The sequence below is a fragment of the Rhineura floridana genome, chromosome 1, assembly GCF_030035675.1.
Source record: "Rhineura floridana isolate rRhiFlo1 chromosome 1, rRhiFlo1.hap2, whole genome shotgun sequence".
NCBI lineage: Eukaryota > Metazoa > Chordata > Lepidosauria > Squamata > Rhineuridae > Rhineura > Rhineura floridana.
In genome coordinates, this window is record NC_084480.1 from 264,539,453 (window position 1) to 264,547,626 (window position 8,174).

Genomic DNA, 8,174 nt, shown 5'->3' on the forward strand with positions numbered 1-8,174 from the left:
AAGAAGGGAAAGAACTCTATGTATTTTGAGTCACAGGGTAGAGGTACCACTTCTCCTGTTTGAAAAGAACTTTAGGATCAATATATTGGGCAGGAGGATGCCCAGTTAATCCACATGGGTGCATCCCCTTTTGCTGAAGAGAGAAGAATGGTTCCAAAAACTCAGCTGGGCAACCTTATACTTTCCACTTTAACGCACAAAACAAAAATCATGTGATGCAATCAAACAAAAAATTGGAACAGACACATCAAACAATAAGAGATCAGGAAGGGAACAGCATTAACATAGCACATAAACCCCAAAAGAAACAGTCCACTAAAAACCTTTTTAAATGCTTATGCAGTGCCAGGGCTTGACAGATCTCACCTGATAGGGTATTCCACAAGGTGAACCTCACCACTGAGAAGGCCTTGCTCCCTATCACTGTCACCATACCACAGATGGCTGAAGAACCTGGAGCAAGGTCTTCAGATGCTGAATGGAGAATGCATCTTTCCTGACTATTGGCAATGCTGCCTGAGGCTTATGGGAGTTCAGCTTCATTTGATGTCCACAGTTTCTAGTGTTAGGAGAGAGGGAGAAAAACTCTCTATCTACTTTCTCCACACTGTGCATATTTTTATACACCTCTTTCATGTCTCCTCTTACTTGCCTTTTCTCTAAACTAAAAAGTCCCAAATGCTGCAACCTTTCCTCATAGGGGAGTCGCTCCATCCCCTTGATCATGCTGGTTGCCCTTTTCTGAACCTTTCCCAACTCTACAATATCCTTTTTGAGGTGAGGTGACCAGAACTGTATACAGTGTTCCAAATGCGATTGCACTATAGATTAGATCTGGGAGGACCTGCTGGTGAAGGGTGGGTACTAAATTTAACAACAACAACAATAATAATAAACCACTCTGAACAATTTGGTAACATTAGCAAACTTGGCTACCTCTCTCCACCTCACCCCTATCTCTTTAGTAATCTCCCTTCAGTGATTTAGTGATCTCTCTCTCTCTTTTCAGGACATGGAGCTACTTTATCCCAGGAGGCAATTGTAGGGCGAAAGGGAGTTGTAACACCTTATAATGTTGTTCTCTAGACCTCATATATTATTAATGTAATTCAAGATTAAAATTCATCAACCAAACTATACAATCAAAAACACTAATGCTCAGCACCAGCAAGGCAAATGAAACAATACAAATGTTACCCACCAACCAACCAAGCAACCACCATCTACGACAGGGACTCATAATATCAATCCTTAAGAATAGCAGAAGTATCTTTATAAACTACTGGTAGATGCTAAAATAGTATTAAAAGACAATGTTTCTTCAGACTTCAAACAATCCATTTCCCACCATCACCAATGGTAAAATAAGAATAGGGCACATTATTAACCCCATGGACTTCTGATTGATATTGAACTTTCCAACCACAAAGTTAGCCAGATCTTTTTGTCTTGTGTTGAGAATTAATTGCCCTTTAGTGTCTGACTTGGAAATTTTTAATACTTTCCACTCTCTCAGCATGGATTACACCATATCCTTCATAAAACCTCCCTCCTTGTCTTGCTTTGTAAATCATTATGAAGTCAACTGTAGAAAAAAAGGGGTGTGTGAGGAGGAGCTTGCATTGACAGTTGTGGCTCCTTCGTGCAAACAAGAGTAAGAGAGGAATGCAATTTTTTATAGTCTTGCATTTGGCCTCAGCAGCTCTTATTTGTTACACTTCAAGACAGATTCCAAGTGAGGTCAAAGGCAAATAATACACACAAATTGCTCTCAGAAAGCTGCCAAAATGACAGGCAGAACTACAAATTGTCAGCTACAAATTGTCAAGCAGCAGCAGCAACAAGGCGGCCTCCCTGACTGATATAACATCTAATGTAAGGAAGTGATTGGCGGATGAGAAGGGTAGTAGACAATGTCTGTTACTCTTAGAATCTATGGTTTCCCAGTTTTGTCTTATATGTGAATGGGGCCAGCTTTTGCCCATGTGAATTCTTCCCACCATATTTCATGAACTGCTCCCAAATGCTGATTCTCCCAGTGCCATTTGCATTAATGCACTACTGAACCTCGCATTTGCCAATGTATGATTGTGAGAGACACACTGATGCCATATAAACAAGGTAACGCTAATGTATCCTTTGCTAATTAACCAGAATTAAGCCCCTTCAGTTATGTCTTCACAATCACTATGGTGGCTTAGAATCCTACTTCACCCTTAAGCATTAATTGAAAGGATGGAATAAATTTGACCGTTATTTTCAACTCTTTAACCACCCCAATTCTGTGTACAATAAGATAGCTAATGGATGTTACGGAATAATTCTCTCATCTCCCTCTTTAGCAGTTGTGAGTATTTATCTGCTCTGGAATAACTGAACGCTTATTTGAAGGGTGGTTCAAAAAAAGGCTCTGTAGATTCAGGGACTTTAGATTTAGCCTAAAGCATGCACTGTAGTTATTCTGAGGGCGTGTATACATGCAGCCTTTGAAATGCACATAGGTTGTTTTTCCCTGGAGCACTTTTGTACATAGTGCTTTGTAATTGTACACACCTTCCCACCACAACATTTTTAAAAGAGGCAGCAGCTATCCATGCCATCTGGACACACTGGTGGGCTGGTTTACCAGCTAAAGTGCATTGGTCTTCTCTACTCTCCCCAGTGTGGTATAGTGGATAAGGTGTTGGACTACGACCTGGGAGACCAGGGTTTGAATCCCCACACAGCCATGAAGCTCACTGGGTGACCTTGGGCCAGTCACTGCCTCTCAGACTCAGAGGAAGGCAATAGTAAACCACCTCTGTCTGAATACTGCTTACCATGAAGACCCTATCTGGGATCAACTTGAAGGCAGTCCATTTCCATTTTGCATCACCCTAAGCTTGTGAGAAAGAATGACCTTGTCACTTCAGATAGACCTAGGAACACCCTATGTTAGGTAAGATTTCTATTTTAATCTCCAGAGAATTTTTTTTGAATGGTATGCTCCAAGCAACTGTGGTTGATAGAATGTATCATGTTTAATGATGTCACTAGGGCCCGCCCCGTGACGTCACTAGGGCCCACCCCGTGACGTCACTAGGGCCCGCCCCGTGACGTCACTAGGGCCCGCCCCGTGACGTCACTAGGGCCCCCCCATTTTCTCAGGTTTTTGAATGGTTCCGACCTGGCAACCCTAGTCCATTTTCATTTGCAAACATGATTGCATAGAAATAGATCCCACTGAACTCAAAAATATGCAAATGATCAAACCCACCCTCCCTTCTCCTTCCTCCTATCCCCTCCTCTTGCCCCTTCCCTCCCCCTTCCTTTGCCCCTCACTCCCCATCCACTTCCAATCCCCTCTTTCTCCTTCCCCTTCCCCTTCCCCCTCCTCCCCTTACTCCTGGTCAGTTTTACCTATCTTAAACATGATTGCATGGAAGTAAATACCATTGAACTCTATCAGCATGCAAATAATCAAACCTGCCCTCCCCTCCACCTTCCTTTGCCCCCCTCCAATATGCTCCTTCCCACTCCCCCTCCTCCTCCCCCATGGTCAGTGTTTCCTATCCTAACCAAGATTGCATAGGAGTAAATCCTATTGAAAATAAGCATTGAAATGATCAGACCTGCTTTTCCCCTCCTCTCCTCTCCCTTCCTCCTCCCCTGCCCAGTCAAGCCCTCCCTCCCTCCTCTGCCCCCGGTCAGTTTTACCTATCCTAAGCATGATTGCACGGGAGTAAATCGCACTGAATTTAATAAATATGCAAATGATCAAACCTGTCCTTCTCCTCCCCTCCCCATCCTGCCTGCTCCCCTCCCAGTTCTCCCGTCTGCATAAGAACATAAGAAGAGCCTGCTGGATCAGGCCAGTGGCCCATCTAGTCCAGCATCCTGTTTTCACAGTGGCCAACCAGGTGCCTGGGGGAAGCCCGCAAGCAGGACCCGAGTGCAAGAACATTCTTCCCTCCTGAGGCTTCCGGCAACTGGTTTTCAGAAGCATGCTGCCTCTGACTAGGGTGGCAGAGCACAGCCATCATGGCTAGTAGCCATTGATAGCCCTGTCCTCCATGAATTTGTCTAATCTTCTTTTAAAGCCCTCCAAGCTGGTGGCCATTACTGCATCTTGTGGGAGCAAATTCCATAGTTTGACTATGCGCTGAGTAAAGAAGTACTTCCTTTTGTCTGTCCTGAATCTTCCAACATTCAGCTTCTTTGAATGTCCACGAGTTCTAGTATTATGAGAGAGGGAGAAGAACTTTTCTCTATCCACTTTCTCAATGCCATGCATAATTTTATACACTTCTATCATGTCTCCTCTGACCCGCCTTTTCTCTAAACTAAAAAGCCCCAAATGCTGCAACCTTTCCTCGTAAGGGAGTCGCTCCATCCCCTTGATCATTCTGGTTGCCCTCTTCTGAACCTTTTCCAACTCTATAATATCCTTTTTGAGATGAGGCGACCAGAACTGTACACAGTATTCCAAATGCGGCCGCACCATAGATTTATACAACGGCATTATGATATCGGCTGTTTTATTTTCAATACCTTTCCTAATTATCGCTAGCATGGAATTTGCCTTTTTCACAGCTGCCGCACACTGGGTCAACATTTTCATTGTGCTGTCCACTACAACCCCAAGGTCTCTCTCCTGGTCGGTCACCGCCAGTTCAGACCCCATGAGCATATATGTGAAATTCAGATTTTTTGCTCCAATATGCATAATTTTACACTTGTTTATATTGAATTGCATTTGCCATTTTTTCGCCCATTCACTCAGTTTGGAGAGGTCTTTTTGGAGCTCTTCGCAATCCCTTTTTGTTTTAACAACCCTGAACAATTTAGTGTCGTCAGCAAACTTGGCCACTTCACTGCTCACTCCTAATTCTAGGTCATTAATGAACAAGTTGAAAAGTACAGGTCCCAATACCGATCCTTGAGGGACTCCACTTTCTACAGCCCTCCATTGGGAGAACTGTCCGTTTATTCCTACTCTCTGCTTTCTGCTTCTTAACCAATTTCTTATCCACAAGAGGACCTCTCCTCTTAGTCCATGACTGCTAAGCTTCCTCAGAAGCCTTTGGTGAGGTACCTTGTCAAACGCTTTTTGAAAGTCTAAGTACACTATGTCCACTGGATCACCTCTATCTATATGCTTGTTGACACTCTCAAAGAATTCTAATAGGTTACTGAGACAGGACTTTCCCTTGCAGAAGCCATGCTGGCTCTGCTTCAGCAAAGTTTGTTCTTCTATGTGCTTAGTTAATCTAGTTTTAATAATACTTTCTACCAGTTTTCCAGGGATAGAAGTTAAGCTAACTGGCCTGTAATTTCCGGGATCCCCTCTGGATCCCTTTTTGAATATTGGTGTTACATTTGCCACTTTCCAGTCCTCAAGCACGGAGGAGGACCCGAGGGACAAGTTACATATTTTAGTTAGCAGATCAGCAATTTCACCTTTGAGTTCTTTGAGAACTCTGGGGGGGAAGCCATCTGGGCCTGGTGATTTGTCAGTTTTTATATTGTCCATTAAGCCTAGAACTTCCTCTCTCGTTACCACTATTTGTCTCAGTTCCTCAGAATCCCTTCCTGCAAATGTTAGTTCAGGTTCAAGGATCTGCCCTATATCTTCCACTGTGAAGACAGATGCAAAGAATTCATTTAGCTTCTCTGCAATCTCCTTATCGTTCTTTAGTACACCTTTGACTCCCTTATCATCCAAGGGTCCAATCGCCTCCCTAGATGGTCTCCTGCTTTGAATGTATTTATAGATTTTTTTGTTGTTGGTTTTTATGTTCTTAGCAATGTGCTCCTCAAATTCTTTTTTAGCATCCCTTATTGTCTTCATGCATTTCTTTTGCCAGAGTTTGTGTTCTTTTTTATTTTCTTCATTCGGACAAGACTTTCCATTTTCCTCCCCTCCCTCCTCCTCCTCTTCCCCTCCCCATCCTCTGTGGTCAGTTTCACCTATCCTAAGCATGATTGCAGGGGAGTAAATCCCATTGAACTCAATAAGCATGCAAATGATCAATCCATTCTCAGCAAACTTGGACAGGATCCCATTTCTTACCTCCCGGATTAAAAAGCAGGGAAATTCACTAATAGGCAAAAAACCTTGTGGTTTAAGAACATACCTATAGCCCACAGCTATTCTATCAAACTTTAAAAAGCAGGGAAATTGGGCAGCTATAGTGAATGCACCAGGGGAGCAGGAGACCTGAACTCCTCTCTGAGATATTGTAGTGCTCTACAAATTGGTCAAAATGCAAATGCAATTTGGGTTGGTCTTTCACAGTCCAATCCACTTCCTGTGTAGCTTGGAAGAATTTGGTAAAATGTGCCTCTGAGCATATGGTGAGTGGTGGCAACACCTGCAATCAGCCCAAATAATAGAAAGAAGATCTTGTTTTAGCAGGGAGGAAGCAACATTATTAAGACAGTTGATATAGTTCAGATGGTCACTTTGAATATGTCTGATTTCCTTTGCAATTTTAGTGAAGTTTCCTATAGTAAATCATTTTCTTTTGTTTCTGTTTCTGTGAATATGTGAAGTACAGCAACTCTTTGCACAATTTATACTAAAAAAACTCCAAACATAATTGTGGGATAATGGCACTGACCTCTGCAGAATAGTCTCCAGTGGACCTCAGGACTTGTCAGCTTTTCACTGAGACAGCAGTGTCGGTGGGGGTGCAGGCAGGGCTGGAGATTCCTTGGTAATTGCCAGGCCGTAAGTCCTCAGCCGGCAGCTTGGCTATAAATCTGCCAGGCTAGCAAGGAGGAAGCAAGATAAGGGCAGAGGCCGTTCAAAGCTGACGTGCCAAGCCAGAAATCCAGAAGAGACGTCAGTGAAGTTCCGGGTCTAGTTTGTCAAGAGATCAGTCCAAGTCAAGGTTCAGGGGATAGGAAGACTGATGTTCCTGTATTCGTGTAAATAGGGTAAGTGCTGGTTGTATAGGAGATACATGGTAAGTAGAATGAAAGAGGAAGGGGGAGTGAATGGGCAGTAGAATGCTGGATGATTGGCTGAATGTTTAAAATGGCTGACAGTATAAAAGGAAGTATGACAGGTGGATGTGAGGTGGATGTGAAGTGGATGTGAGGTGGACGTGGGTGGACTGGAGTGGGTTGTTTTGGTGGGTTTGAGAGAGTTGTTTGTCAGGAGAGCGTGGAGAAGGAGGGGGGTGGAGTTCGGATTAGTATTAAATAAAACCATATGCTTATGTGCCTTATCAAGAAACCTTGTTAATCTTGTTCTCTGTGTTATTTAATAAATACTTAATTTGGTTTACCAGAGGCCTGATCCTTGGCTGGGGTTTCACAGACCAGAAGGGAGGGTGAGGTAAATAACCAAGGCTGAAGAGTGGCAAATGGTGGCAGCGGGTGAAGGGAAGAATATAACACCACAAGTATTCAGAGCAAACCAGAATTATAAGCAGTCTGAGTAAATCAAAGGGATTGGGACAGCTTAAGCATGCAGTCACAGAGGTAACCTAATTGAGGGAGACTCAGGCAGAGTCTCTAGGAATACTGGTTATAGGATGTGACTGGTGGTGCTGCCTAGCAGGGGGATCTGTTGAGATCTATGCTAGAGCGGAGAGGGAAACCATAAAAAAGGACAGTCCGGACCGGTGGAGTCCCTGGTGGTGCCTAGAGACAGGCAGTAACCACAAGCAGGTAGGAACCTGACAGGGAGAGCCAGGGAAGGGCGTCACAAAGACACACAGTGGTCACGCCTGACGTTGTAGTCAGCAACAAGCTGAAGCCCGATGAGATCAGCCATACAAGACCTTCTCTTGGTTCCACCAGTTAAAATAGCTAGGCTGGTGCGGACCAGAGAGAGGGCATTTTCGATTGTGGCCCCCACCCTCTGGAATTCCCTTCCTTTCGATCTTCGCCATGCCCCCTCCCTGATAGGTTTCCGCCGGGCCTTGAAGACCTGGCTGTTCAGGCAGACCTACAGGATCTCTGGGGTAGATTAGCTTTTAATGCTGTTATTAACTGGAAGGGTGGTGTTTAGATTAATTATTGATTGTGGTTCTCATTGGTTTTTATATTGTATTTTACTGTGTTATGTATGTCGCCTAGAGTGGCCGTTCATTCAGCCAGATAGGTGACTCATAAATAAAATTTTATTATTATTATTATAAGGTTTGACTTTTAAGGAGCAGGTTTGTCAGCAGGTGTGAGCC